The sequence below is a fragment of the Colius striatus genome, chromosome 3, assembly GCF_028858725.1.
Source record: "Colius striatus isolate bColStr4 chromosome 3, bColStr4.1.hap1, whole genome shotgun sequence".
In the NCBI taxonomy this organism is placed as follows: domain Eukaryota; kingdom Metazoa; phylum Chordata; class Aves; order Coliiformes; family Coliidae; genus Colius; species Colius striatus.
Window position 1 is genome coordinate 39,785,731 of NC_084761.1, and position 22,844 is coordinate 39,808,574.

The window sequence follows — 22,844 nt, forward strand, 5'->3', positions numbered from 1 at the left end:
TCAGCTATTAGTGCGCTGACCTTTTCTGGTGTGTTACATGTGCCACACATTGTTCTTCTCTCCTCATCAGAAGGAACAGCAGGTGAGGGAAGGGAGCTGAAATGGGAAGAGAGTGAATAAGCAGGAGGAACTGGAGATATGGGTGCAGATGCAGGGCTGAGACTTGATTGCAGTTGCTGAGACGTGGTGAGACAGCTCCCATGACTGGAACACAGTCATAGGTGGATATATATTGTTTAGGAAAGACAAGCCAAGAAGGTGAGGACGTGGAGTTGATCTCTATGTGAGTGAGCAATTAAAGTGCATTGAGCTCTGCCTGTGTGGGGATGAGGGATGAGTTGAATCTTTGCGGGTAAAAACTAAGGGGAAGGGTAATGTAGATGATACTGTTGTGGGGGTTTGTTACAAGCCATCTAATGGAGCATGCAGGGATGCAATCAGAAAGGCTAAAGCCCTTTCAGAATTAAACTTGTCCAGGAAAGTAAAGGAAAACAAGAAGGGGTTTTTCAGGTATGTCAGCAGCAAAAGGAATATTAGGGAGAATGTGGGCTCACTGATGAACACAGAGAGTGTCCTGTTGACAGAGGACTGAACTACTGAATGCCTTCTTTGCTTCAGTCTTTACGGCCAAGGCTGCCCCTCGGGAAGCCCAGTCCAGCAAGGATAGTAGGATGGCCAGGACAGCAGAGGACTTGCCCTGGGTGGAAGAGGAAGAGGTTAAAGACTTGTTGGCCAAGCTTAAGACTCATAAGTCAACGGGTCCTGATGGGATGCATCCTAGAGTGCTGAGGGAGATGGCTGATGTGGTTGCTAAGATGTTCTCCGTAATTTTTGAACATTCATGGAGGACAGACGAGGTGTCTGAGGACTGGAGAAAGGCCGATGTCACTCCAGTCTTCAAAAAGGGCAGGAAGGACAACCTGGGAAACTACAGGCCGGTGAGCCTCACCTCCATCCCTGGAAAGGTGATGGAACAACTCATTCTCAGTGTTAACAACATACGAATGAAAAGATGGTTATCAAGGGGATTCAACATGGATTCACCAAGGGGAAATCCTGTTTGACCAACCTGATAGCCTTCTACGAGGGCATAACTGGCTGGCTGGATGAGGGAAGAGCAGTGGATATCATCTACCTTGACTTCAGCAAGGCTTTTGACACTGTCTCCCGTAACACCCTCATCAGGAAGCTCAAGCATTGTGGCTTGGACAGTGAGGTGGAGATGAACTAGTTGAGAGCTGGCTGAATGATAGATCCCAGAGGGTGGTGATCAATGACACAGAATCGAGTTGGAGGCCTGTGGCCAGTGGAGTTCCACAGGGATCGGTTCTGGGGCCAGTCTTGTTCAACATCTTCATCAACGACATGCGTGAGGAGTATACTGTTGGTGATCTGTCAGACTCTGAAAATGCTCCCAGTGATTCCTGGGATCTGAGGAATGAATCAGTGGCATTAGTGACACCTAATTGTTTAGGTGGCCTTTGGAATCGATGGCATTAGTGACACAATCACCCAAGTAATGCTTTGTGAATGTAAGTAACGTTTGAGTTTTGAATCTGCTTGTTTAGCTCCAAAGGCCCTGAGTTTGAGCTAGCCTGAATCCAAAAGATTCTGCTTGCCATTGACTGGTGATGTGTGCTGCCAGCAGCTGAGATTCTTCTCGCCGTGGTTAAGGAACTTAAGTTCTTTGCTGTGAATTCTTCACCCACCACGTATTGGTACATATTCAACAGAAAGAACTGGGGTCAAATACTTGCTTGACTGTATGCTGTCTAGGGGTGTGTGTAAAAAGCATTCATCCATCACTAAGAGTTTTCTCACCTAGGTCTAGACCTCATCAATAATCATGAGACAGATATTTAAAATCAGGGAGTTAATCTTTCTGTTACAATTTGTACATAGATTTATTTTAGTAGTTTTGCAGTGCCTGGGCAGAGTAAGGAAAATTCTGGTCTAATTATATCCTAATTTTATTGCTCTGAAGCACTTAAATGCCTTTACCTTTCCTACTGTATAAGTATAGGATTCTTAACTAAGCACTTTATTTTGAAGTAGTATATTCCCCTTGGTGTGCTCAACCTACCAAATGTGGCTGATAAGTGTGTTTTGTTGCCTATTTCCTACCTATTACATATGGGGTAGACCCTTTCCATCTTTAAGCTGATGATTTAGCTCAAGCTTCTCAACCAGGACTGGGGATTAGAGGCTGTATGATAGAATGGACCTAAAGAGATATCTAAACAGGTTTTTTATTTCTGACTTCGAAACCTCATATTTATTCTTTCCATGACTCAGAGGGAATAATAAAAATTCATACAAAAAATTAGTAGTCCCATTCAACATTGGTAATGTCGCAGCTGAATGCCAGTCCAAACTTTCTTTCTTTCTTTCCTCTGTGTAATGGCATTTGAGTCTGCATTTCAAGATCATTTAAGTATTTTCATGTAACAGCTCCCCTGCTACTTCAGCAGTCTTAACATTGGTGGATAGTTTTGACCTCTTTTGATCTCTTTCTGCTATGTACTGTAGTTTTTGAGGCCTTATTTTTCTGTGTGAAGGTCACAAGTTTGGTTTATGATACTGGAGTGGATGGCCATTGCTGCTGGTGTAGATCTCCCTGCACTCAGTAATGCATCTCATTGTATTGATGACCTCTTTCCTAACATTGCTTTTTCCATTCCTACTGTCCTGATTCCCTTCCAGGTCCAGAGACAGAACTACTGGAACCCTCTGAGTGAAGTGATATAGCTGTGCTCGTGAGAGTTCTTCCCTCAGGAGACCTTCAGGTCACATCTCTTAGCTCTTTTTTGCAGAAGTGGAATTTTCCATATTGTCTATGTGTGTCTGACCATCCTGGTAATGAGCTTTTCTCTGGAGCTGAAATGGCCTTCAGATTTGATTTAGAGAGGACTGATTCCCTTCTATGTTTGGCAGCAGTGCCAAAGACAATGGCTGATCCCAAGAGAACTGTTTTGATCTTACTGATCTTGCTGCTCTTTCAGAGGAAGACCACTGTGGAGATGCATTCTGGCAAAGATTCAGTGATGTTCCTGTCACTTGAATCTTGTAGAAACCAAAGGAAATTTTTTTTCTTACTCTATAAGTTTGCAGACAGGTAAGGACTGCAGTTATCTTTGCAGAATTCCTGTTTGGTGAAAAAGTAGTCAAGAAAAGTCCATTTTGGAAAGCAAAGGGTGCTCCATCCCTAGAGGGTATGTTTTTTGTTTTATTTTCTGGACCAGCAGAGCCTAGTTTGGATGTTCTTTCTGATAGTGACCAATACAGAGCAGATGTGTTTAACTGAATAGTGGGTATATATGTATTGCGAAAGGGAAATGTTAAGCAATTGCTACTCAATCCCACTGCCCTGAAGGACAAAAGCCATAACGGTTTACAAAAGGGAGAAAAAGAGATAAGCCTGCCAAGGTAGAATCTGGGAAACAAAAGAGACTACGCTATAGATTGTCCTTTGACCATACCTTTCCCATATTAATAATTCAAGTGGTGTACGTAAGCTTTGAAAAAGTAAATTATTGTGGTTATTTTAAAAACACCTGAAATTATTGATCAAAACTTGTCTGCTTTTCTTGTGTGCTGAAAGTCATTAATGTGGCAACTACACCTAAGCAGCACAAACTAAACTGTGAGTTGAAAAGACTTGAATTTAACTCTATAGCTCCTAACTGGCATCAAGGGCTTATGGAGAATTGCTTCATTGAATGACATTTTGGAAATGGGGGTTTTTTTAATGTTTTTAATTGGAATTTGCATATTATTGGCAGTCAACCCCGTGGTAACATTTGGAACATGATGACATAACTTCCCTTTGGTGTTTTGTTGCACATCATATACAGGAGTTCCATCAGGAAAAGAAGCAGTCTGAATTGAGAGTCAGTGTCCAATGTCTGCCTTTCATTAGCTCAAGCTGATGATTTCTTTGGTTGCTATCGCTTTTTCTGAGGTTCTGTAGTCAAGCCTATCTAGAAGAGGTATAAAATCAAATTGTAATACTACCAGTAGTAGCACTGGGTTACTGGTCTGATGAGCAAAGAGTTTCTGTATGAGCATGTAATGCTGATCAAAGTTCAGTGCTGTTTTATCACTTCTCATGGGTTTCTTTACAAAATGTTGTCCTACTTTATTAAAGCATTCTATCCAGTCCTAAGAAAAGACACCGTAGAACTAACCTATAATAATGTGGAGGGTTGTGATTTCAGTGTGGTGCTATACTGTATCTAGTTTTCTGCAAATACATTTTCTGTCTCTGCCAAAAAAATTGTGTAAGTTGGACAGGAGAGAGCTCAGAGTATTTGCCAAGTGTTGCTGGATGCCGAGTAGGCCAGATCAGATAGTAGCTTTAAACTGACTACTATCTGTTTGAAGTTGTACACGAGTTGCCACTGTGCCTCAGCAGATCAGCTCTACAGTACATGTGCAGAAAACTCAAACCTCCAATTTCTTAGCCCAATATGAGGTTGACGATCATGAATCTGGAATGCCTACATAAAGAATAGTTATGTAGTTTGGATAGGCTGAGTCCACTGCCAATGGACGTGCTGTTATTTCTGCTTAGGTAACTGTCAGAAGTGGATTTTCTTATGCAAGTGCCTGAAGATCACTCTGAGAAACACGTCTAGAACAATAAAAAAGTTTCACCAAATACCACTGGCCAAGCAGGTTATAATTTCTTGAGTGAGGAACCTATGTTCTTGAGTGAGTGAGTGCCCATGATCAACAATCTTTTAAGCCTCTATAAATGAAACTCTCACTTTATTCAAAGTACTGGTCTTGGGGTATTGTCACATAAATCAACTGCTGTCAATTTGGGATTAATCCTTAGCATGCACTCTGTGCACATTTATGTGTAAGCCAGATAAATCAGTAAATGATCAGTCTTTTGGGAGGAAAGTTTATCAATTTTTGAACTATGTTAGTTCCTGTGATATTCAGTATGTTCATAAACAACTTGGAAAAGGTGGTGAGCATTAAAGAGATAAAGCTAGACAATATATATAGTTTTTTGGGTTTGCAAGTGCAAAGACTTGACTGAAGATCTACAGATTGTAAAACTGAGTGAATGGACATTAAAATACCAGATGAAATTCAATGTGTACAGAAGAGCAACATGACACATTGGGCAAATCCAGTGCTATATATACAATAATGGCATATGAGTGAACCATTGCTGCCAAACAGCAGTTTTCAAGCTACAAAAGATAGTTACATGAAGGGGTCAACTCAGAGCTAGCAAGTGGTGTGAGGGAAGGAGCACTTGCTCTCAGTTTCTCTCCTCATAGTGTCCTAAACATATAGCATTATGCTACACCTTGAGAAATGCATATGGTTTTGTTCCCTTGTCTCAGAAGAGTTACAAAGAAAGAGAGCAGGAACTGGAGATATGTACATGTCCAGCCAGTAACGAAGCACTACTCAGCCACTTGTTCATCCACACACACATCATCATTTTCTGTAGGATGGTGGAGGTCCCAGTGAAATGGGAGGGGAAGAGATCACCAAGTGCCTTGTGTTTTGAGACAAGGACAAGGAGGACTCACTGCCGATTACAGCTCTGGGAAAAATAGACTTGAATAGTTGACTTAGGGAAGAAAACAAGATCAGTTTAATCTACTACCAACTGAAAATAGAACAGATAGAAAGCAAAAATAAAGCAAGATAATGAGAAAAATACAACCAAATCTTTAAGACTACCTTCTTCTACTCCTCCCCAGGGCTCAGCTCCCTGCTCCTGATACTTCTAACCCCTCCTCACTCAGTGGCGTAGGGGGCAGAGAATGGGAGATGTGATCAGTCCCTCACAGATGGTCTCTGCTGCAACTTCCTCAAAGGAGAAGACTCTTCATATTCTTCCACTGCTCGAACATGGATCCCTCCCACAAGATACAGTCTTTCATGAATCTCTGGTGTAAGTGCTTCCCTGGGGCTGCAGCCCCTCACAAACTTCTCCAGCACAAGTCTCCTCCACAGCAGCACAACTCCAGGCACATTCTGCTCCAATGCCACCTCCCCACAGGATCACAGCCCCTCTGGGCACAGCCACCCCCTCTGCCGTGGGGTCTCCCATGATCTGCTGGCAGAGCTCAGCTCCACCACTGCCCTCTGTGGGTTGCAGGGGAACAGCTGCTGCCTCACCATGGGATGCACAGGGTTCTCTGCTCCAGCACATCTCCTACTCTCTTCCCTCATTGAACTTGGGGTCTGTGTAGTCACTTCTCTCTCATACCACTCCTTCTACTACCTTCCAGAAAGAACAATCTTCCTTTTCTTAAAAAATAATTGTGGATTCACCCAGTTCTCTCAGTCCTAGAGGTGAGTCTGACTTACAGTTTGGGAAAGTTTTGAGTAACTTTTTGTAAGAGCTACCATTACAGTCCTTTCTCCATTACCAGAAGTGGTTCCACACAAACCCAGTACAGTATAGGTTCTGAATAAGGAATGGCTTTCTAATCTGTGTGTGTTTAGAATACAGAAACTTGCAGAATATACAGGGAAAGCTACATTATTTTAGCTTAAGGGTGGATGCAGATACTTTTCATTGCTGCTTCTGCTGGAAGAATGGAGTCTATCAAATGGCAATGATAGGATCGAAATTCAGAAAAATCAAATAAGAGGAGGGTCTTTTTGCTGTGTACAGAACTTTTTAATTTCTTGCAAGAAGATGTTGTAGGTGCAAGAACTTTACAAGGACTAGTGAAACTGGATGAGCATGTGAAAAAAAACCCAAAACAAATGAAACTTTTGAATTGTTACCAAGCTGCCAGAATGAATTAGTCATAAGGTTCAGAATCTGCTTATAATCATAGAACCATAGAATCATTACAATTGGAAAAGACCTTTAAGATCATTGAGCCCAAACACTAACCTAATACTGCCAAGCCCATCACTAAACTAAACTAGATCTGTCAATATATCCCTTGTTTTGCCTGTTTGCTGAACTCATTGTTCTGGGTGTTGGTGGATTAAGCCCCAAAATACAGTGGAAATAGAATAAGAAATGTAAGGGAGACTTAAGAAAATTAATATTTTCCTGTCCTGGCCTAAAAGAACCTCTCCAATTATAGCTCAGTAATGAGTTTATTAAAAAAGGTGTATGAAAGCAGTAAGTGGTGAGATGGCAATTGCTTTTCATAACTGACCCTAGCTAAATGTAATTTGAATAGATATACATAAAGTTAACTCACAGGATTTAATTTTGGTTGAGATAATAATGGTTTTTACATTTCATGCTATCATAATTCAAGACACTAATATATTCTATACTCTTTTAAGGGCCTTGGACACAAAGTTTTGCTAACAAATGTGCAACAGATTGAGTTGGGAACAATCTAAAAGTAGTCAAAAGAGATGCTTTGATTGTAATTTATGATAGGTATATAGTTTCAAATTTAAAAATGTATAAGACTATGTGACTTCTAATGCTAGTGATTCACAGGCAGTTACCACCAGTTCCCATTAATGGAAAATTATGATGATTTACATAACGCTAATATGTATTAATTATTTAAATCCTTAATTATGTGTGCAGCCATGTGGTGCAGTAAAATAATAAAAGGATAATAAATGCAGAAAGTAATGGTTCTTTCAAGCAACTTGGAAGTCAGGTGGCCATAACATTAGAAATAAGAAGATAAAAATCAATTGTGCCACCTCTTGTGTTCTTGTGACAGTTACTAGAAAAGGGAGGGTTTTTGTTAATATTGCCTTAAGATTTGAGTCCTGGTTTTACTGTCAACTTTCACAATATAGCTTCAGATCTCCACTATGTTTCTCTTATTTAATATGAAAACTTTCTCAGTCCCATTTGGTTGTTCCTCAGAAAATCAAATCCTAACTTATTCTTCTCCTGTTACTATTTCCTACTCAAAAGTACATTTGTAGATTTTTTGGGTCTGTGATTCTTTTTCTATGCTTCAGATTTCTGAATGAACCTCAAAGTCTACAGGGTTTTCATTGCTGCTCTGTTGTGACCTTTTCCATTAGTTTTCAATAAGGATGATTGATCCTGTGAGCACCTGCTCGCAACTGATCACTTTTTCTTAATAGCTGATTCATCATTAATATAATTCTGTGTTGTAATGGAATTTTAAATCTCAGTTCATGTCTATGCTGAGTTTTCCTACCAGCTGGAGCTTGAAAATTGAATTGTATTTATCCTAAGTGTATGCTTGTAAAAGCAGAGTTGAACTGACCATTGCTGGTTTGCCAGGAAAGGGTGGGTGGGTTGGCTGATTTTGCTTTTTTGGGTGGCAGAGAGTCAGTTGACAGGAAAAAAAAAAATTAAGAACGATTACTGGAATATTGATCTCATTTCAGACTAGTACACGTGTGCTGTTGAAGTGTAAGAAACGGGAGAGAGTGTATCAAAATTGGATGGTGAAAAGGAGCTCTCAGGCAAATCAAGGGGATAACTTGAGTTGCCCATCAATTTTCAACACTTTAAATCCTAAATGATGAGTCTATTTTTGTCCTGTAATCAGACAGAAAGCTACTATTAATAGATAGATTAAATATAGATATTTAATCTATTTAATAGATATTATTAAATATATTAATAACTTACAGGTTTTAATGATAAACAAAATGGTTGTGTAATAGGGATCGCCTTTAAAATTCAGTAGTCTGATATGTCACTGATGTCAAATCGATAACTGTTGTTGGCATTCCTGAAATGGGTCCATTACCCTCTTACCTTGCTGCACAGCTGAGAAAGATGGGTATGTGCCATTTTGCCTGTTGTTCAGGCAGTTACTTGTGTTGGTACAGATTGGTAGCTGCTGCTGTGTCTGACTCCTCTCCAGTTCTGGCAGAATACATGTTGTACTAGTGGTCGAGGAGGTCCATGACATTCTTTAGGCACATGTGTATACAGTACAGTCTTAGTTCTCTTTGGGACTCTTATTTTGGCACTGGAATGGCACAAGGAAAGATTGGGCTTTACTAGATCCTTCCCAAGCACACAGTTTCACAGCAATCATTTGCCTCAATGGTCCCAAAGAGACTAGAAAGTTCCTCCGTTCAGTGACAGGGGTTATCTCAGAAGGCCCTATCTTTATACAAGGCTTTTACCATGGACAGGGATGTTTGATTCCTCACATGCAAAATACTCTTGCTTTGGTACGCTGTGATTTACGTGCATATACTGTCGAGAGGTAGAAGGATGTAGAAATGTCACTTCTTGTAACTGCACAACTGTCTCTGAACACATAGAACTGTCTCTGTCATAGATTTAGCTGGGCACTGCTAGTTTCATTAAATGAAACACTTTGCTACTAACCTCAGTGGGTCTGGATTAGGTCTCAAGGTACAGGGATAGGTCACTTGAATCACAGTCACAGAATCTTAAAGGTTGGAAGGAACTTGCACAAATCTGTGCAGCATTACAGTAGAACGCATTGAACGTTCTTAGTCTCTGGCCCCTGATGAGAAAGCAAGATGAAATATTTAGCCCCATCTTTCAACTGCTTCTGTCTGCAACCATCCAAATAGAGTCTTACACACAGCTGCTAAGTCCTGGCAGCTACAGAGACAGCAGTTGGGATGTGAGTTTCCAGAGCCCCTGCAGAGTTTGGGAAAGTCTTTGCCTTATAGTCTTTTCACAACACTAACACCATTAGTTACCATTTGTTCCACTTGGATAGAAATTGCAACCACCAAAACTCCTGTACGAGAAAATGCTCAGATCCACGTGTGCTTGCAAACAAGTGTCAGCTGGAAGCAACGGTAAAGCTGTTTTTGCAAAAGTTTCTTGAAAGTGGCTACAGTATCACAACTAAATCCCTCCCTACTCGTTTTTAAAAGAGAATATATCACTCTACTGTAAGTTATCATATTCAGCACACAATGGTGTCTGCTGCAAGCAGTGGAGATGCAGAGACTGCATTTTGGCCTGTATTATTCTCACAGCTGGAAGACTATATTGCTTCTCTGGAGCTGGGCTTCTGGGTGCTGTTGTCTTGTTAACAGTGCGAATAATCCTGAATGGGACACAACACCCCTGGAAGCATTTGAGAGTGTGATAGGTAAAGAGGAACTGAAAAATATGTAAATTTAGCTTGTTTTACTTCAATGAAAGGGGTAGAAACACATCTCTGAAAATATCTCCCACTCTGACAGCTTTATGGGTCTGTGCTTCTAGTCAGACTGCACGAATAATTCATGAATTGGCCCTAAAGCTTGGTGGCAAGTGCAGTATAAAGAATACACATGATGAGTGTGCAATGCCGCTGTACAACAGACAGTGCAGATGCGCTGTAGATTGAGAGGTTGTTGAATGCTGTAGCAGAACCATCTAAATTCCTGTGACCAATCTTCTTATTGTGCCTTAGCTGTTGGGTATTAGATCTATTTTGGAGCCCTCCTGGAGTCACTTGGAGAAATAGATGTTTTAGACAATTTCCGTTGGTTTGATCACACATCAGCAGGAAACTGAAAGCACCAGACAATTCTCACTAGAAAATGGTCTAAGAGTCTGTAAGCTTGCCTGTTACAAATGGGACTTTACAGTGAGAAAAGGAACAAAGATTACCTTACTGTAATAATGTTCTGAAATTGTCCCCTATGAAGTGAAAAAACCCTGCATATGTATCCCTGCTGCAGTCTTATTAGAAAAGACTACTTAAAACTGGTTTGACTGAAGCAAATTTTCAGCGTACTTTCACATAACTACCTGCTTTATTGTGATTACACTGGCTCCCAGAAAGCTTGACAGCAGATTTGATGACAGATATTTCTCTTTTATTCAAACATTTTATCTTATGCTCACTCCAATCAGCTGTTAAGGAATGGATAAGATTCAAGCACCATAGGATTGCTTGGACGGAAACAGGAGTTCAATGTCATCTTTTGTGGCACTAAATCAAATGTTCAACCCTTCATTGAACCTTGGTTTCTGTTGATTGAAACTTTTGCTAAGGACTTGGGATAGAAAACATATGTAGTGACTAAGGCTTTCTGATTGCCCAGGGCTGTTTATAGAATCCCATGTCCTATTTTTAAAGAGATTTCTGCACCAAACATTCTGAAGTTACAATGTCCTTCATGGAGGCTTGAGCTGACTTGTGTCACAGAAATAGACTCCTAATATGTTTAGGTGCTGAAAGCAAAGCTTCATAGTAATTCAGGGATCAGAGTCCACAAATGGAATTAGAAAAAGCCACTGGCTGCATATAAGCACCAAAGGTGTTGCCTTGTGAAGTATTGGCTTTCTCTTTCACTAAGGCCTTCAGGGAAGTGTAGCTAGGACTCATCTCATGTCCAGGACTAACCCAGTTCAAGTTAGCTGTTGTTGCTTCACACTCTTAGATTCTTTTTAACATCCCTTAGAGCTTCCCATGCATAGCACTCGCTAGGCAACTGGGACATCTAGTCAATCCTTCCTCAGCTTAAGGAGAATTTAAATCCCTGGTTTTGCCACTCTGGAAAACACCTTGATGAATAAACTGATCTTTCTGACACTTTTTCTTCACTTTCTGTGAAGGAAGTTATAATCTCAACCTAAGTCTGTTCAAAATATTTCCCCCATTTTTTCTTGTATTGTGGTGAGGAGTTCACCTGAAACATCCTGACTGATAATTTGTTTGTCTCAGCTCTCCCACAAATTTCTACATTCTTTTTTCCCCCCCTCTATTTCCTCTGCCACAATGAGCTTTTTAGAGATTGAGCCAGAGGATTCTCACCTTTGCCCTGGCGTATCATGTCTATTTCTACTGCAGAATAAGATGATTTAAAAAGTCATTTCACCATGGTGTTGTGGCCTGCTTTGTCCTTCAGGCAGAAAGATGTAAACAGTGGAGTCTATTTTCAACCCATTTAAATGTTACAGGGCTTTTCTTCTTGTGAATGAGAGAAAAAGATTTTAACACTTTGGTCTGCAGATGTCAAAATTCCCTTTTCATAAGAAGATATGACCTTCCACAGGTAAGCCCCGAAGAGGAATTTACCTTGTACTTAATTTTTCAGACATTTACCACAGCAGCAGAGAAAACCAGAAGGGATTTTTTTGATGGAATCCTTCCCTGAGACTCAGCTCTTGAGTTGTGGAAAGGAAAAATACGTTGAGCTTCTACCATATACTGAATTTACCAGGCAGTGAGACTTTTCTGATCCATTGCTGTATACTTAGCTGGGAGTGCTTTAGCTAGTAGTGGGAATGCTTCTGTGTTGCACCTCTTTCTTCTATTAACAGTTTTCTGTTAATATAACAGTTTAAAAGGGACAAGAAAAGCAATTCAAATCTATGACCAGAGGGTGATTTGGCACACCTTTTTTTTTTTTTTTCTCTGCATTGATTCTCATTTAAGTGAGATTCTCATTTAACTCAGCACCTGAAGTTACACGGGACAAGGCCAGGCCTAAGTGTTCTCCCTTTTTATGGGACCTCTGCACAGACTGCTTACAAACAATCTTTTCACTCCTCTAGCATTCTGTGCACCATCTTGGAGAGTCCTGTCTCTTTCCCTCTGCAAGTTCTAGTCACTCTCTGGCGGTATGATTGTATTTCTTGCAAAATACGAGTTCTACTGAGCAGCATTCATTTTAGCAACTGCCACAGGGATCATTCGAAATTACCTGAAAAATATTTGCAACCCTAATGATCAAAATCTGTGATGAGATTATTGCTTCCAAGGACAAGCTGCTGTTATATCACTTCCCAAAATCTTGTGCGCTGTTCACAGACCATAATGAAGACAGGGTGACCAATTAGAATAATGTAACTACCTGTATGAATATGCCATTCTGTTAGCAAATCAGAAACTCCCACCAGGATTAAGGTCTTTCATCAAAGCACTGAGATGGGGAACATATTGCTTGTAGTGGAGAAGTAGAACTAGAAACCTAAAGCAATGCAGAATTTCAGGCAGTGTATTTGTGAACTCTTATTTTGCAGATATTTTTAGCAAGTGAAATGAGATTGTCTTCACCAGCTCTTCTTTCTATTCTGGCTGAGACCTGGGGAGTGGAGCCAATGGGATTGACAGTTGGCTACTTTAAGATGCTGCTGGCTCAGTTTGCTGCAGAATAGCTGCAGCAAAACCATTCTTCACTCATTCCTTGTTCATTATTTATTGATTTCTCTAACAGAGGAGAGGTCAGGTTTTGGAGACCTGGCTACAGAATTGCACAGGTGCCATGGTATATGTAATATGGCTCATTAACCAATTGTGTCTTGAACTTTAGGATAGGGAAACATTTTGCCAAGTAGACAGTAACATCATTCCTTGTTTACTATTTCCTTTTAAGAGAAACTGAGACACTGGAAAGCAATGCTGGATTTGTATGCCATTACACCAAACAACTGATCCTTGTTTCTCCTCTAGACCTGTTGCCCCCAATCCCCCGTGCCTCCAAAATTCTGTTTGCCTGTACTAATTCACCAGGGAAAATAGCACTGTTCAACAGTACTTGTACGGTTCTTCAAATATTTAATTATAATCCCATTCATCCAGTTAATTGCAAACAGCATCCAACAACTAGAGAAACTATGTTTTCTGGAAAGTCTAGTCCTGATGTGAAAACTAGGGCTATGGAACAGGTGGAACTAGTTTAAGAAACAAAGCAGAGTTTGTTCTTTATGTCACCGTGCTTGAAAAAAAAAACCATTTAAAACTGGTGCTCCCAGTATTTACTCTGAACACAAGTGTGAAGATGTTAGATTGGAATTTGATGGAAAAAGTTTCTCAAGTTCTGAACAGAGTTTTGAGCCAAAACTAGTAAGTCTTCAGGAGGGCCAAGAGAAGTATGGTAATTGGATGAAGCATGGAAAGTAAAGTAGTGTGCTCTCATAGCACATAATTCAGAGGACTTTTTCTACTGCCTTATAAAAAGGGAGTGTGTCATCAGCTGCGCTGGAAATAGCTCTTTCTGTTTCCTTTCTGTGCTAGGAAATAGCTCTTTCTCCCCTTTCTTTTTCCCTTTATTTTTCCCTCTCCTCTTGTGTGATGACCTCCCCCCTCCCCTATCATAGAATAGAATCATAGAATGGTAGGGGTTGGAAGGGACCTTTAGAGATCATCTAGTCCAACTCCCCTGCAGAAGCAGATTCACCCAGATCAGGTCGCATAGGAACATGTCCAGGTGGGTCTTGAAGACCTGCAAGGAAGGAGACTCCACAACCCCGCTGGGCAGTCTGTTCCACTGCTCCATCACCCTCACAGTGAAATAGTTTTTTCTTATATTTAAGTGGAAGTGCAATATTTAACCGAACTGCAGTGTTACAGTGAGGATATCAGCTGATCTGGTTAAAGTAATGTATAATGGAATTTTTCAAGTGTATTGGGTCTGGGGTGGTGGTGATTTTCCACAGCAGCCCTTATAGTACTGTGCTTTCTGTTGGTAGCTAAAAACATGTTTTGATAGCACATCAGTGTTTTGGCTACTGCTTGCGCAGCATCAAGTCTATCCCTCCAGCATTCCTTCCCCCACCTTCACCAGTAGCTGTGGGTGGGCAGGGGCCACGGCCAGGACACCTGACTCAGGCTGACCAAGGAGATATTCCATATCATGTGACATCAGCTCAGCAATATAAACTCGGGTGAGGAGCAGGAAGGGGAAGGCATCTGTGATTCATTTTGCCTTCCAAAGCAACTATTAGGAGTACTGAAGCCCTGCTTCTCAGGAAGTGACCAGACATCGCTGCTGATGGGAAGTTGAGTAACATCTTTATTTGCTTGGCTTCTCACACATGTGGCTTTGCTATTTCTTTATTAAACTGCCTTTATCTCAACCCTCTTATTTTCTCCCCTCCCTGGCTTGCTGAGGAGATGGTGAGCACCTGGTATCCAGCCAGGGTCAAACCACCACATCAAGGAACCTGAGGGAATTAAGTGCCCAATGACCATTGGAGAGCAATTCAAATAGGGTACTTATGATCAAGAAGTTTCAAAAGTTTTCAGGAGATTTTTATTTTCATCAAACATAGCACATCTCTCTGACTTTCTCCTTGTTGATGATCCTGAGGTATTTTTGTCCACGATGCTGAGCTCAGCTAGCTCTGTCCAAAGGGGATTACTTTGCAAGACAGCTATGTTGGCACTGCAGGTAAAACAAACATTAGCTTTGCCTCTAAAATGGACATTATCATTACTGAGCATGACATCACAGGAGTCTTTGTTTCACAGTGCAAAACAGTGATCAAAGTTGCTTACAGTCTGCTGTTTTCCAAAAGATTCCGGAAAAGATTTTCCCCAGATGCCCCAGCTGCATCCAATTGGGCCAACATTAAAGATATAGGCTCCTCATCACACTATGGCATTTATGTGGTTAGACTGAAGCAAGTGCAGCCTTCACCATCAAGAAGATGAAGCTTTGTTGTTTTATCTCGTGCTTTCTACAGCCTACCATGCTGGTACAGTTTTCCCAGTTTAGTTTGTACAAGGTAATTTGGTGGATCTGGTTGCTTCATTTTCTATGTTTTCCCCAGATAATTCCTTTATTGCAAATAATTCTGTTCAGTAGCATCTGTAAACCTTGGGGCTTAAAAATGTATAACCCCAACTTCCTAATGCCCAGAGTTCCTTAATTACCTACAAAGCTTTTGATTCTGCAAAAGGGTTGGCCTCATTTACAAATGTCAGCCTGTAAACTCAATATCTTCAGAGCATCTGCAGCACCTCTTTCAAAGCACTGTTAGTCAGGAATGTTAATGCCTTGGCAAATCTGGCTTTACCATAAGACTATGTTTCCTCTAAGTGCCACTTGAAGTATGTATTTTAAATTGCACATGTTTAAGGTGTATATAAGGAACTGAATATCAAGCAGTGTAAGTGGGTTCAGCTCCACTGCCTTGGTAAATTTGTGTCTGTTTATCTTAAATGAGAATCTGTCTCAAGGGTATGGCAGAACAATAAGTTGAGTATTTTTTCTTGTTTGCTGTTTATTTTCCCTGCAAATTAGTACTGGAAACTATTCAGAACCTTTGCATCATCACAAGCTCTGCATTTTGAATGTGTTTCTAAAAGAAACTTGCTGTGAGATCACAGACCAGTTTAAAGACAGTAGTTTAAATATAGCTTTGCAAGTGAAATGAAATCTCTGGAGGGCTGTTTTTTATTATTAAACTCAATTTTTTACTTAACCACAACAAGAAGAAAGAAATATTATATCAGGAAGAGGATGAGTACCTAGGGTCTAGTCCTACTGGAATCACCTCTGGCATTTTTCCTTCCTTTATTAACCATTTTTTCTGCTTTATTGTGTACACTTTGAAAGAATTTAAAGATGGCTTCTCTTGGGATTGTTGTTGTGGTTTTTTTATTCTGGGGTGTATAGCTCAAAGATGTGGCAGGAAATTTCCTCTGTGCCTTAACAATATCCAGTTGCCTGCAGTCCTTTCTTTCATTCCCATCTTGCTATGGAAAGTTACTGGTTTGGTTTTGATTGCTTTTAAGTATCCTTCCTTCTGAATGTCCAAACTTCTGTCTTACTGAAGTTTGTCAACTTTGCTTTGAAATAATCGTCTCTAGAATTACAGTGTTGTGTGAGTTAAAAAAAAGAAAAAGTACCAATAAAACTTTTTTTAAAGGTCTTTGAAAAAAACATGTAATGGAGATCATTGTTCTTTTCTAGCAATTTTCTTTCCCCTTCTCTATAAGCCTCATTTCCAGAGTTGATGATAATTGATTACAGTTTCAAATTCTTGAATAGCTTTAAGAAAATATACTGGCATTCCTGTCTCTCATTATGGGATTCACATCAAGGCCTGGATAACCTTGTCAGCTTTATCTACATTACAGAGACACTCTGAACTATCTAGGAGACCAAAGCTGAACAAAAAAGAATGACTTCTGGAGGGAAAGATCTCATCTCATACTTTTGCACCTCTTGAGAGGAGTGGCAGTCTAGAAGGTCTGGAGCCATACTTGTGGCCACTCAGCTGTCTATGTGATTTGAGGCAAATGACTTTGAAGATTGTGCACAGTTGAGTGCCTTGGCATAGCTTGGATGACTGGCTGGGTTCCTTTCTGTCCATGTAAGATCACAGTGACTCTTAAGTCTGTATTGTTCTGTGTTGCACTACCACGTTGCACCACCATCATACTACTTCATCGGCCTTTTACACTGAATAGATTAGAAAGAATTCTGAAGTACTGCCATGGCAGCCAACATATAGGACAGAGGACTGAATTTCATTTGCCTTTCACACCCTTCTTGGAAAGAATTGTGCAAGGAGCCAACACAAATCTGAAGCCATTAGGTGCTGTTTTGTGAGATAAGATCTGCATCTCCAGAAAAAAAAGAGAGACCTGGAGATTTACATACGCTTGGGAATAGCAGCATTGAAGTATTTGGCACAGCAAAGATATTATTCAAGTTGTCAGCAAGGTGGTTTTTAATTTCTCTGGAGGTGATCTTGAGTGAGGTAGGGGTCTTCTGTCACAATGAAAGATATGATGTGGCAATTATTCTATGTCGTGGTTTTGCCCAGCCATCACCACTGCCCCCCATCCACCCCCACCCTCCTTAGGATGGCAGAGGCCCCAGCAAAATGGGAGGAAAAAAGATAACCAAGGTTGTTGTGAATCAAGACAAGGGCACGGAGGGCTTGCTGCCAATTATCTGACCTTGGTGTCTGCATGGTCACTTCTCTCTCTCCCAACAACTTGCACCACCATCAGCTGGAAAAGAAGGGAAAAACAGAAGAAGGAACAGGAAGAACCCTCCTCTTCCAGCTTCTTCTTCTTAAAAAGTGATTGTGATGGCACCTAATTGTCTCAGCCCCAGAAGCTGAGGAGAGTTTTGAGCAACTTCTTTCAGGAGCCATCTTTACAGCCCCTTTCCCCTTAGCAGAAATGGTACCATGTCAAACCATGACATGCTAGAAGGATATTTGTAGTTCTCTGCTTTAAAAGAGCATCAGGACTATATCTACTTTAGTGACTGTATAGAGTTCAAGTTCTCTGGTGACGAGGAGCATGCGACAAGGAAAAAACTAAATAGTACTTTAAAGCTCATATTGCAAAGATCTTACAACATAAGAAATGACTATGCATCCTGAGTAAAAATGTCCCAAAGGGAAGCCAGATGTTTAACTTCCTTCTCTGTCTATATTTATTTTCCTCATTGAAACACGCTAAATGTTAAGAACAAACTCAGACAGTGCCAATGCCCATATTGCCATGAGCATTTACAGAAATACTTAGAATCATAGAATGGTAGGGTTGGAAGGGACCTTTAAGAGATCTAGTCCAACCCCCCTGCAGAAACAGGTTGCATAGGAACATGTCCAGGTAGGTCTTGAAGACCTCCAAGGAAGGAGACTCCACAACCCCTCTGGGAAGCCTGTTCCACTGCTCCCTCACCCTCACAGTGAAATAGTTTTTTCTTATATTTTTTCTTACATTTAAGTGGAACTTTTTGTGTTCCAGCTTCATCCCATTACCCCTTGTCCTGTTGCTAGCTACTATAGAAGAAAGGGATGTCCCAACCTCCTGGCACCCACCCTTTAGATATTTATAAATGTTAATAAGGTCTCCCCTCAGTCTCCTCTTCTCCAGACTAAACAGCCCCAGTTCCCACAACCTTTCCTCATATGAAAGATGTTCCATTCCACTGATCATCTTGATGGCCCTGCGCTGGACTATCTCCAGTACTTCCCTCTCCCTCTGGAGCTGGGGAGCCCAGAACTGGACACAGGACTCCAGATGAGGCCTCACAGGGCAGAGTAGAGAGGGAGAAGAACCTCTCTTGACCTGCTGGCCACACATTTCTTGATGCATCCCAGGATGCCATTGGCCTTCTTGGCCACGAGGGCACATTGCTGGCTCATATTTAGTTTATTATCAATCAGGACTCCCAGGTCTGTCTCTGCAGAGCTGCTCTTCAGCAGGTCAATCCCCAGCCTGTACTGGTGCATGGAGTTGTTCCTTCCCAGGTCCAGGACTCTGCACTTGTCCTTGTTGAACCTCATGAGGTTCCTCTCTGCCCAACTCTCAAGTCGGTTGAGATCCCACTGAATGGCAGCACAGGTCAATGGCAGCACAGCTGTGGAATCAGTCAGTCCTCCCAGGTTGGTGTCAGCAGCCAATTTGCTGAGGGCACACTCTGTCCGCTCATCCAGGTCGCTGATGAAGATGTTGAACAAGACTGGCCCCAGAACCGATCCCTGTGGAACTCCACTGGCCTCAGCCCTCCAACTTGATTCTGTGCCGTTGATCACCACACTCTGGGCTCTGTCATTTAGCCAGCTCTCAATCCACCTCACTGTCCACTCATCCAAGCCACACTGCTTGAGCTTTCTGATGAGGATGTTATGGGAGACAGTGTCAAAAGCCTTGCTGAAGTCAAGGTAGATGACAGCCACTGCTCTCCCCTCATCTAGTCAGGTGGCTATGCACTCTTAGAAAGCTAACAGGTTGGTCAAACAGGATTACCCCTTGGTGAAGCCATGTTGACTCCCCCTGATAGCCATCTTATTCTTCATATGTTCAGTGATAACATTCAGGATGAGTTGTTCCATCACCTTTCCAGGGATGCAGGTGAGACTGACTGGCCTGTAGTTTCCTGGGTCATCCTACCTGCCCTTTTTGAAGACTGGAGTGACATTGGCCTTTCTCCAGTCCTCAGACACCTCGTCTGTCCTCCATGAATGTTCAAAAATTATGGAGAACATCTTAGCAACCACATGAGCCATCTCCCTCAGCACTCTTGGATGCATCCCATTTTTTCACTCAAATGTCAGATTTTCCTGTTTTCTCTTATTGAAGGGCTTTCCTTGAACTCACTTTTTGTAACCTCTAATAGCATCCCAGTCCTAAGATACTCAGTCTTCTGTCCCCATTGTCCCAAGCTGGCCAATATATATCCAGGATTACATTCCTAAGTGACATTGTGCCTTAGGCTGGGACACATTGCGGTGCAACAAATGAGCGTGTAGAAGACTGTTTTAGAGTGTGAGCAAATCAAATGACCATGGGGTAAATTTGCTCTCTTGAGCTGGCACTGCTTTAGTCTGGGACATTCTTTGAACACACAAACAAATCACAGAATTATATTCTGGTTTTAACATGGTGAGAGAAAGAGAAGTCAACAGTTACTTATTCAGAGCTAGTGGAAGCTGCCTGTATATGTCTTATTTCTTTGCTGGTGAGCAATTATCTTTATTGCCCAAGACTCCTCTCCAGCTGTGAGAGACAATCCAAGCAGAAAAAATGAGGTATGATTCCTCATGGTGAGTCAGCTGTTTGTTTCCTTTCCAGTAGCATGCTGTTTTCTATGAAGAATTCTATATTCATCAAGACCTGTTCTCAAAGCTCCTTTCTTTATAAACCAATTTAATAACTATTTTGATTGTTGACAATTATACATTGCATATTTAGAAGATATCTAATCTGTAAGAGAGGCAGCATTGCTGAGGGGTATCTTGATGAATTCAGAACAGTTTTTTTGGGGGGAGAGATCTAAGCTTTTGAAATGCATTAGTCAGCCTCACCTCCATCCCTGGAAAGGTGATGGAACAACTTATCCTGGGTGCTGTCTCCAGGCATTTAAAGGACAAGAAGGTCATTAGGAGCAGTCAATATGGCTTTACCAAGGGGAAGTCACGTTTGACCAACCTGATAGCCTTTTATAAAGGTGTAACTAGGTGGATAGATGCTGGTAGTGCAGTGGATGTGGTTTATCTTGATTTCAGTAAAGCATTTGACACAGTCTCCCACAGCATCCTGGCAGCAAAACTGAGAAGGTGTGGGCTGGATGATCAGGGAGTGAGGTGGACTGTTAACTGAAGAGAAGAAGGCAGAGTGTTATGATCAATGGGGCAGAGTCTAGTTGGAGGCCTGTATCTAGTGGAGTCCCTCACGGGTCAGTGCTGGGACCAGTACTCTTCAACATATTCATTAACAATCTTGATGAGGGTACAGAGGGCACTGTCAGCAAGTTTGCTAAACCGGGGGGAGTGGCTGATACACCAGGCTATTCTCACTGATGTACAATGATAGGACAAGGGGCAATGAGTATAAGCTGGAACATAAGAGTTTTCAAAGAAATATATGGAAAAATTTCTTCACTGTGAGGGTGATGGAGCACTGGAACAGGCTGCCCAGATGGGTTGTGGAGTCTCCTTCTCTGAGGACACTCATACCCCACCTGTATGAGTTTGTATGTGACCTACTCTAGGTGGTCCTGCTCTGGTAGAGAAGTTGGACTAGATGATCTTTCGAGGTCCCTTCCAGCCCTTCAGATTCTGTGATTCTGTGATTAGGAAGCTTTATGAATAAAGCATTTTAATATAATATGACTTTTAGTGTACATTTAGTTACATTATAGTATCTCTGATTTCCAGATGCTGGTGATAGTTCAAGACCTAAAGCCCAGTTTATAAACCAACCTGCTTGGCATTTTAGAGATTCAGTGAGACCTTATATGAGAGTCTAGGGATCAATCAGCTTAGCTATAATAGGGAAGCTTGGACAACAGATAACCTCTGTGAGTGTGACCCACAAGAATGAATGATTTTCATAGATTGAGATATGTGGAACATTATACATATGATTCCAGAGACTTTACTGGGCAGCAAAATGTTTCACAGAGAATGTGACAGTGTGGCTTGTTGGTATTAGTTGTGCTGTTAATATGGTTCACAACTTCACATGCTCCAGCTAACCGCCTCAAGATAATAGCAGTTATTGGGTTGAGTTAAATGTGAAGCTTATGGATCCTGGTTTTGCTTTTGGGAAAGGAGATACTTTGCAGCTTTTTTTTTTTTTTTTTTTTTTTTGGATCTATGAAGCACCAGCCCACTGGTTCTGGCTGTGACACTGAAGATATGAAATACAGACATACTTTCAGCTCACTCTGTCCATTCCTGTTCTGGTAGTTGCACTGGTGACTGTTGAAAGTGTGCTGTAATCTGGATAGAGATCAGACCTTTCCTTCAAAATGCATAAAGATGCCATTTCCTGTCCAACAGGAGCATTACAAATGGGCAGAAATACAGAACTAAACCGCAGCAAAACAGAGGAGTTGAGGTAACAGCCCAACTTTATAACGAAGTGTTCAGCAGTAGGTGAGAAACAGAAGGCACACAACTCTGCTAGCTCAGCTTTAATAAAGTAGCTGTTTGTATTCCATCTTAAGTTCTGAATATCTGAACATTTGATCTATCCTGTACTATGAGTTGCTGAACATAAGTCACGCTATGTTTTTACTGAAGGTCATGTTATACATATACTTAAGTGACGGTAAAAAAACCAAAAGTACCCCTCTGGGTAGAGAGGTTTAGGTTGGTTAACACTCAAAGTAGACAATATTGTTATCTGTATGGGACATTCAGATGGTATAGATACTTATTTTTGTTTCTTTGTTCACAGAAGTATGATTTACGTCCCTCTGTTAAGTGTTGTTTTGGGTCTTTATCTTGTAAAACATGAAAGAGGAAGATACTTAAAGCAGGAGGAATATGGGAAGGGTAGAAGTTGCGATGAACTGGATAAAAACTTGTTAATGTGAAAATAATGATATCCTGGGAGAAGCTAAAAAAGAAGGTTGAGAAATCAAAGCTTCTTTCACATTATGTAGCAACTTGCAAATATTATGGAACTTCCATTTTTAGGGCTTATATAGCCTTTCCAACCCAATGATTATAAAGACAGCAAAATGAGTTCCTAAATTAGGGTAGTTAGTCTAAACATGACAGTACTTGAAGACAATAAGTAAGATTGCTCTGAGTAAGAAAAGTGTACCTTCAGTACTGGAATTCTAAATAACTTTGTGTTTATAGACTTAAAAAATGCTGAGATATTTAAAGTATGGGAAGGATGATGTACATTTTGTCTCGTGGAAATCTGTATTGTCAGTACAGGATTAGTCTGGGTACAGCAGAACTTTTGTAC